This window comes from Vombatus ursinus, unplaced genomic scaffold (assembly GCF_900497805.2).
Source record: "Vombatus ursinus unplaced genomic scaffold, bare-nosed wombat genome assembly UNPS02014832.1, whole genome shotgun sequence".
Lineage (NCBI taxonomy): Eukaryota > Metazoa > Chordata > Mammalia > Diprotodontia > Vombatidae > Vombatus > Vombatus ursinus.
Genome location: NW_020954610.1, coordinates 69,654,371 through 69,664,218, shown reverse-complemented (window position 1 = coordinate 69,664,218; position 9,848 = coordinate 69,654,371). Strand labels below are relative to the sequence as shown.

Below are 9,848 nucleotides of genomic sequence, written 5' to 3'. Positions count from 1 at the left end.
GGAAGGAAGGAAGGAAGGAAGGTAGGAAGGAAGGAAGGAAGGAAGGAAGGAAGGAAGGAAGGAAGGAAAGGAAAGGAAGCACTTATTAAGCACCTACTGTGAGTCAGACACTGTGCTAAGTGCTTTACAAATATCTCATTTGATCCTCACAACAACCCTGGGAAGTAGGTGCTATTATTATCCTCATTCTACAGTTCAGAAAACTGAGGCAAACAGAGGTTGTTTAAATTGTCCAGAGTCACATAGCTAGTAAGTTTTTGAGGCCTGATTTGAACACAGGTCTTCCTGACTCTATCCACTAAGCTACCTAGCTGCCTAAGGAAATTATGACTTTCCCAAGGTCACACAGACAGTAAATGACAAAAGTAAGATTTATTAAATATTTATTTGTTACATATAAAGTGTTTTTCCAACCTTGAAGTGCCAAATGACCATTTTGTGCAAGTCACTAAACTAGGTTTGGTACATACACAGACCATTCCTGCCTTTAAGGCATTTATATTCTTTTAAAGGGGTACAAATAAATATAACACAAGGAAAATGGGAAGGGATAACATTAATAATTTGGATGATTAAGGGAAGCTTCACAAAGGATATGGTAACTGACCTAGAAAAGGATTTTGGGAGGTAGAGATGAGAATGGAATGAATTCTAGGCATAGGAATTAGCCCATGGGAAGATATATGAGGAAGAGGTGGAGCGATGAGGTTTAGGCATTGCTGCTCATCCAATTTGAAAGGAGCAAAGACTTTGTGAAAGAGTTGATGTGAAATAAGATAAATGGTAGAGAGACTATACAGAACCTCCAATACCTGGCCAGGGAGCTTGTATTTTTTTCTGAGAAACCATTGAAGGCTTTTGATTAGAGGTGTGAGGCAGTCAATAAGTCCTATGCTTCAGGAAGCTTTTTTCTTCTTTTTTTCCTTTTTCTTCTTTCTTTTTTTCTTTCTTTCTTCCTTCCTTCCTTCCTTCCTTCCTTCCTTCCTTCCTTCCTTCCTTCCTTCCTTTCTTTCTTTCTTTCTTTCTTTCTTTCTTTCTTTCTTTCTTTCTTTCCTTCTTTCTTTCTTTTTTTATCTGAAGAATCACCAGTGTCTTAACTATGTGCATGTGTTGCAGACAAGAGTGGACCAAGAGATAACTCTGCCTGAGTAACATTTCAGACACTGAGGGAAATATGGATCAGTTTCTGTAATATCTGGAATATATTTTTCCCCATCCAGAGGTATATTTTGATTTTGAATGATTCCCAGATGCCCTTGGCTTTGAAAGTTCAGGATTTTTTGATCAAATTTCACAAAACAAACAATTATCTTTCCACAGCTGACTGTCACAAAACTGCTGCTCATGACTAGACTGTTTTCTTTCTCTTTTTGACTGGGAGCAATTTCAGAGCTTGAAGGATTTATTCATTTCTCAAAAAGCTGCCCCTGTAATTTAGGCTTACTGTCACCAGATGGTGGTAGTGTGTCTTTGTGAAGTGGTTTAAACTTGAAGGTTTTGCCAAAGATTTAGATGATGGCCATTAGTCTCAACTCACTCACATTTAATCATTAATTTTCCACACTTAGGTTATGTATTTAAAAATCCCTTTATCATAATAAATCCCCTTTTGAAACTTTATATAAGGATGATAACTTTACATCAAAACTTTTTAAAAAAGAAATACATCTTAAAATGTGCTCTGTGTCTTTTCTCTCTAACCTTTTGAATCCCTTCTAACAACTTATTCTAACTCCACACAAATCCTGATTTGTAGGTTGAACTTTATAATTCACCCCAAATCTATTCTTGGCAAAGTTTTCTTGTTTTTTTTTCGTAAAGATACTACAGTGGTTTGCCATTTCCTTTTCCAGCACATTTTACAGATGAGGAAACTGAGGCAAATGGGATTAAGTGACTTGCCCAGGGTCACACAGCTAGTAAGTATCTGAGGACAGATTTGAATTCAGGAAGATGAGTCTTCCTGACTCAAGACCTGGCATTTTATCCACTACTACAACTAGTGTCCTACCCTAAATCTAACTTGATGTCAAAACCCTTTAACATCTTATCCTCTACTGCCAGGTTTCTAAACTTTAGCCTTTTATTATTCTAATGAGAGCCCAGATTGACTAAAACCAAGATAGTTAAAGAAAGAACATTAGAACTCATATTTCTAGAACTTCCATTCAACTAGGAAGTACTCTCCCCCTCATTTCCCTGGTATAAAAATGCTTCTCCTCAGCTTTTTTCCCCTTTCAAGACGAATGAAAAATCCTCTTTTTGGGAAGGACATGTTGTGGTAACCAACTGGAATGATCAATCATAATATTTATTGGGGGAATACTCTCCAATCCATAACTTCCTCATCTTTAGGGGCATAAAACCTGTTGGATTTCAATCTGAATATCAAGTTTTATTTTATTGAGTTTCCTTAGCCACCCCTATCAAGTGGAATCCATACGAACTGTTTTAGAAAGAGAATCCTTCAAATGCTACAATTATCTATAATGGAATATAACATTTGGCCAAATAGAAAGTAAAATTATTTATTCACCAAAAAGGTCTATAGGAAAACTAGGGACAAATATATTTTAAGATGCCTGGGGAAATGGCCAAAACTTCAAAGTAGTTGAATGGAAAAGGTCTAAAATCATAGAAAATCATAAAATAAAATTTTGGAACTAAAAAGAATCTTGCTAAACCAGACTTTTCTTTTTAGAGTTGAGCTAATTGAAGCTCACTGATGTTCAATTTCTTGCCTAAGTTCACTCAGATAATGCAAAGAACTAAAAGCCATATTGGATTCAAGGGTTCATTCCACCTTGTCACATTAATACAAAATCATTTGATAAATTCTATCTATGCAGCCACAAAAACATCACCACTTTTAAGGATAAATTATAAAGACAATTGCTCAAGATTTCTTCCAAAGCATTATATGGGCACATGTACAAAGATGGGGTTACAGAACATACCTCCATGCATGCTTGCAAATATAAAGTTGGGGAATCAATTGGCTTAAAAATCAGCATTATTCTTTTTTATATTTATATTTTTTATTCATTGTGAACTTAAATACAAAAGAAAGACAATTTCCATGAACACAGCAGAACATAAAAAGAGGATTCTTTATAAAACCATGAATTTCCATTTCACAGTGTTTACTTAAAAAAAACTATGTAATAAATACTATACATTGTTTTCAAAGCTATCCTGATTTCTGTGCTTCTGTCTCAATTTTCTTTTGTTCTCTGATGTGCACTTCTTATTTTTTTCTCCCTCCCTCCCCACCCGGCTGTAGAGAAGGTGACCATTAGTCACAAATATGTATGTATGTGTATGCATATATAAGTATGTAGATATGTAAAACCATACTATACATACTTCAGTATATCAATTCTTTCTCTGGAGATGGATAGCTTCTTCCATCAAAGGTCCTTTGTAGTTGATTTGAATATGTGTGACACTCAAAATGAATTAGTCATTCAAAGTTGTTCTTATGACAATATTTCTGTTACTGTGTACAATGTTCTCTTCATTCTACTCATTTCATTTTTCATTATGTCATGTAAGTCTTTCCATGTTTTTTTCTAAAATCAGCCATCTCATCACTTCTTGTAGTATATCAACACAATCATATACCAGAACTTATTAAGCCATTCCCCAAGTGAAGGGCATCCCCTCAATTTCCAGGTCTTTGTCACCATAAAGAGCTTCTATAAGTATTTTAGAACATATAAATTATTTTTCTTTTACCTAATCACCTTGGAAACACATCCAGTAGTGCTATCTCTGGGCCAAAGGGTAAACACAATTTTATAACTCTTTGGGCATAGTTCCAAATTGTTCTCCAAAATGATTGGATCTGTTCATAGTTCTACCAATAGTAAAATTAGTGTCCCAGTTTTTCCACATCCCCTTCAACATTTGTCACTTCCCTTTTTATCATTTTAGCCAATCTGATAGGTGTATGATGATATCTCAAAGTTGTTTTAATTTGTATTTCTCTAATCAATAATGTTAGAGCATTTTATATGACTATATATAGTTCTGATTTCTTCAATGCAAAACTGCCTGTTCAAATTTTTTTACCATTTACCAACTGGGGAATGACTTACATTTTTAGAGATCTGACAAAATTCTTTATATATTTGAGAAATGAGACCTTTATCTGAGAAACTGTCTATAAAATTTCTCCCCAATTTTCTACTTTCCTTCTAATTTTGGCGACATTGGTTTTATTTGTACAAAAACTTTTTAACTTAATGTAATTAAAATTATCCATTTCATACCTCACAATGTTTTCCATCTCTTCTTTATTCATAAATTGTTCTCCTATACATAAGTCTGATAGGTAATGTGTTCTAAACATTATTCTTTAAAGTAATCATAGCCAACATATTGTAATTGCGTACAACATAGAACTTTGAGACATAAGCATCCATAAATTCTAACTTCTACTCTATTATTTGACTAAAAGCTGTGTACTATGAACTATGTAGGAAAATTGGTGGTGGAAGCACTGGCCCTGGATTCAGGAGGACCTGCATTCAAATTCAGTCTCAGACCAGACACTTGATACTTACTAGCTGTGTGACCCTGGGCAAGTTACTTAACCCCAATTGCCTCATATAAAGAAGGAAAAAAAATGGTGGTATAATATTTATCTTCAAAACTAACAAAGCATTTGTGATAACTCTCCATTTATCCTACTGCCAATGAATGAGCTACTTTCTCTAACTGAATTTTCCTAACAAGTTAAACTTATCTTTAAGCATTGAAACATTGTTATTTATTTTAACCATTTTAATTAGAGATTTTTCTCAAATATATAATATTCTTCCCTACTTCTTTAAACGGACTCAGAGTCATCACTAGGAACATTACTGTGCTGGATTAAAGTGATGTCACCAAGGGTTACTGAGGTCTGCAGGTTCTTTTGCTCTTCATTAAATGGCCTTGCATGAGATATGTCAATTGCCATTGCTCACTATTGACAGAGTGTCCCACCACTGTTGATTATCTAATTCCCAGGCATGTGCCATGAAATCCAAGAGCACTCCTACCTCTTCTAGGAGTAAAATGGGAGAAGTCATCAAAATTGGTTGCCACTGAGAAGGCTTTTTTGCTTGCTTTCAGTTTCCTGTCTCAATTTTAGATGGCTGATGTCAGCAGAAGTCTTCAGGACAGGCCATGAGGTGTGGCGTATGGATTGTCAGTATTTTGAAAAAAAAAAAAGGCAAATATGAGTGATTAAGAGAATAGCCCTGGAAATAGTAATAAATGAAAAAGATTTGTTAAGCAATTTCTTTGTGCTAATTACTGTGCTAAACACTAATGATGTACATATAAAAATAAGACAGTCCCTGATTTTAAAGAATTTACACATGAATGTGGGGAGACAACACATATTGGGGAATGGTAGCCATGGAGAAAAGTTTTGTTCTGCGAAGTAACAAGGATGGTGAGTATAGCCATGTACACCAGTAGTGTGTACCAGTAGTATCAAACTCAAATAGAAATGGAGGCCACTAAGCTGGACAGAAGAATCACTGTGGGCCATATGTTGACTTAGAAAGCCACATATAAACATCTGTTATTTTGTATTTTTATTTATTTGCTTAAAAATTTCCTTCACTGACAAGTGTTGCATGAGGCACTTTAGTAGCCTGTTTGACTTTTCTGATGTAGTAGATTGACACACCTTTTTCCAAAAGAGCAGTTGAATGTACCAACCACAAACCAACAAGGCAACTGGAAAGAAGATGGCTTGGATGAGATATTCACTGGCTAGATATAATAGATTCTCATCAATTAAGACAAGAGGGTCTCTGCTCAGGGTCTTGCTTCAGACCTGCTGTAGCCTGGATTATCAAAGTAGCTTCCTAATTGGTCTTTATGCCTTTACTGTCTTCATTATGCTCATAGGATCTTAAACTGGGAGGTAGAAGGACCTCTGAGGTCACTGAGTTTAATCTCCTCATTTTACACGTTAAGAAACTAAGGCATAAAGAGTTTGAATATCTTGTCCCGGGTCACACTGTTATTAAGTGTCTGAGGTGGGACTTTAACCCAATTCTTCCTGACTCCAAATCCAGGATTCTATTTACTATTCTATATTGTAACTGTATACTATAATTCTATGCTGTAAATCATGTCTGATCTTTTCCTCTACTCAAAAATTTCAATGTTCTCCATTACACTTAAATCTAAATAAAACATAAATTCCATATTCTTCCAGTACACACCCTCCACTGCTTTGCTTCAACTTACATTTCCAACCTTATCTCATGCTACTTATCTTGATGTACTGTGTTTTAATCATACCTGACCAACTCACTATTGCCTATCTTGTTACTGTACTTTCCAACTTCTGTGGTTTTGCTCAGATTACTGCTCTCTCTCCCCATTCCCATCTTTACTTCCTCCTGATGAAACCATTCTCTCTTTTTAACGTCTACCTTGGATGCTGCCTCCTGTGAAAAATGATTCATTTGGACCCCAACTCTATTCCAATAAGTATTCATCAGTTTGATATGATTACATTGGGTAGTGATTATAAGTTCTGTATATTAGGCTCCAAAGTTATGAATTACAGATTTTAAGTTCACTTGCTTAATCATAGTAAGCTAACTAAAAAGCCCTCCACACTTGTTTTTCCTTGTTTATGGTGACCAAGCCCAGAGTTATAGAAGTGACTCCATGGAAACATGGAGGGACATGGAAAGTCCCCCAACTTATTTTTGTATCTCCAGAACACTCTGTCTTGACCAATATGAGCAGGTGACCATCTTTTGACTTGTTAGTGGATATACTCCATGATTTCCCCAACCTGAGACACCCTCCCCCACTCCCATCAATATACTACATTGCATACATTCTAGAATGCATCATTTTTTAGCCCTCAAAGCAAGGTCTATCAACCAATGGGATTCTGTATTTTGTGTAGCTACTCTAAAGTGTTTAAGCATAAAATATGGCATCAAACCTTATAAAAATAAAGCCCTGGAACAAGAGGGAATTTCAGATCATGAGGAAGATCTGGGGTCCACTTCATTAGAGAGGACAATGGAACTTTTGATAAAGTACCATTGGCTCAGAGCTCTGCCTCAAAAGTTTTTCCTGCAAATTGGGTAACTATAATCATCACACTCCTCCACAAACTTTTTCTGAGCCTTTTAGCTCAAAGATTCTTAATCTTCGGGACATGAAATTGTTTGTTTGTTGTAATATTTTGATAACTGTATTTTGATGTAATTTGTTTTCTTTGTACTCTTATATTTTATTCTGTGCATTTAAAACATTCTGAAAATGAGTCTACAAGTTTCACCAGAGTGCCAAAGGACTCCATGACACAGAAAAAATTAATTTGTCTGGCTAAAAGTATTCTCTCTTTTGTCAAGTTTTTCATCACTATTTGCCTGTATCTGTCCATTTCATTTACCATATTCTGCCTTTATTATAATTGTCTTCCCATTAAATTGTTAGTCCCTGAAGACCAGAGTCTGTATTATTTCATCTTTGCATCCTCAGTACCCAGGATTTAAGAGAAGTGTATTGTACATAGTAGAGACTTAATAGTAATGTTTGTTAAATCAAATTGTATTGAATCATTCACTGTTCCAAAGAACTGATCTGCCTTCTATATCTTGTCTTTTCCCTTCAGGCAAAATTCTTACTGCTTCTTTCTTTCACCCCCACCCCCACCCCAGAAGCTTAGCCAAATTGTAGTAAAAAGGTGGTACCCTTTAGACAAATTAAATTCAAATGCTTTGCTAGTTTTGAATTACATTCAGTCTTATGTAGCTTTCACATTGATATAGTTGCTGTTTTTTATGAAAATTTAAAAGGAAGTCTGTTTTAAGGATTTTCTCCCCTTTCGACTGCAAGACCTCTTTTTTTTTTTTTAAACAGACCAACATCACATTTTGTGAAGTAATGTTTATTGACTCTGCAGAGATTGCTCTAAGAAGTCTCACTCTGGATTTGCATTAGCAAAACTTACAAAGTCTGAGAAAAATTGTTTGGAACAATAACTGTTTAAAAAAATCTGTTGCAACTGTATTTTTTTTAAATGTATTTTGGGGGGAAATCTTCCAGTTTCATTTAGTGAAAGAAATGATCTGGCTTAGCTAGAATTTGATCAAAACGCAAACGCAAAGACTTTAAGTCAATTCTTTGAGGTCCTACAAGAAAAAAAAAATAAGAGCAGGTAAACTTTAAAGCAGGAAGCTAAATAAAAACTGGTATAAATAATCAATGGAACTATCTCCTTTTTTCCCACTAAAGTATTGGTTTTTGAATTTTCAACATGTCTTGTTCCTTATAAGTGGCTTATAAGGAAAGAAAAGACCATACAAATCAATGCATATATCTTGATGAGATATTTGCATATGTCTTTTGTAAAAGTCTGCTGCTCTATTTATTAGTGCAAAAACGATCTTGAATTAGGGTGGCAGAAGAGATGTTTTGCTCCACATATGCACAGACCTCATCTGACTTAAGTCTAAGGCCTACATATTCCCATGAAGCAATAACACCTATGATGTGGCTGTCTAAACTTGTTTGGAACAGTCATTGCCAGACCACCTCTTAAAGCTGATTGGCATTCACACTTCATCTGAGTGGGTTTGCATTTGGACAAGGTCTTCCTTCATTTTCACCTTTTCTTGCTATTTCCTGGGAAAAAATGAGCAATACTGGTGTGCTTTCAATTGTAGATTTGTTCAGTGACCCCTTTCCTGTAAAAAGGAAAGGTTTATGTGTGAGGAGCTTGTTAGGTAAGGTGTTAGATTCAACTCTAGTATTTTTCAAATGGATATTTCTTCTTTCCTCTTTGACAACTGTGAATGATACTTGATTGACAGCATTAGACATATGAGCCTGCTATTTATCCATGGACCAAGGATAAGATGAGACTAGATGAAGTGATCTCACATCAGCTTTGGAGGAGTCTGAATTCTGACTTAGAGGGGAATCCTTTTCCATTTAACTCAACAAGCACTTATTAGGTGATTACTACATGAGATCATGTATATGAAGTGCTTTTCATATTTTAAAAAATTCTAGAAATGTTAGTCATTATTACCATTATTAATAACAATGATGATAATGACGATGATGATAATGACTACTACTACTTGTTGCAGCATGTCAGGCACTATGGAATCCAAATTGTTGCTGATATGTTTTTCACCAAGTTAATTCTTTCTGCTAAACCTGGCTGCTCAAGAAAAGGATATTCATTAGCCAGATGCACATAATAAAATTTCTGCTCTGAACCCAACCAAGTCCAGTGAATTCCACCACACATCTGTCAAATGTTAAGAATATGGCTATGGCTAATACAGTGTCATAGACACCAGTGGCTAAAAACCATGACTATATTGCCAAAGTGAATAAGATGATTGAACAATTATCCAGTGAATTCAAGGAATATAAACAACCACTCTGGATAATCGAGATTTTTAAAATTCCAGCATTCTTAGAGGAAGGCATTATGAGCAAAAATGGAAACACAAAGCATTTGACTTTCATTTTCTGGACTTATTAGCTGCCCAGCATAAATCCCTCCATTATTGTATGAACATTTGTTTTCCTTCAGTTATGCAGACATGACCTCACTGCATCAGGGTTCTACCACAAGAACTGAATAGGAGTACCTAGCACCTCAGTGGATTACCTCAGTTACTAAATGGAGTCTGCACACTGAACTATGAAAGAAATGTACCCTTAAACATGAAAAAGGAAGAAAGGAAGGAAGGAAGGAAGGAAGGAAGGAAAGAAAGAAAGAAGGGAGGGAGGGAGGGAGGGAGGAAGAGAAAGAAAGAAAGAAAGAAAGAAAGAAAGAAAGAAAGAAAGAAAGA

The 9,848-nt window shown here is 35.3% G+C and overlaps 1 pseudogene; it reads left to right on the top strand.

Annotated features, from left to right (window-relative positions):
* The first annotated feature begins 5,409 nt into the window (after positions 1 to 5,409).
* Positions 5,410 to 9,848, top strand: part of LOC114025886 — a 24,418-nt pseudogene continuing 19,979 nt past the window's right edge.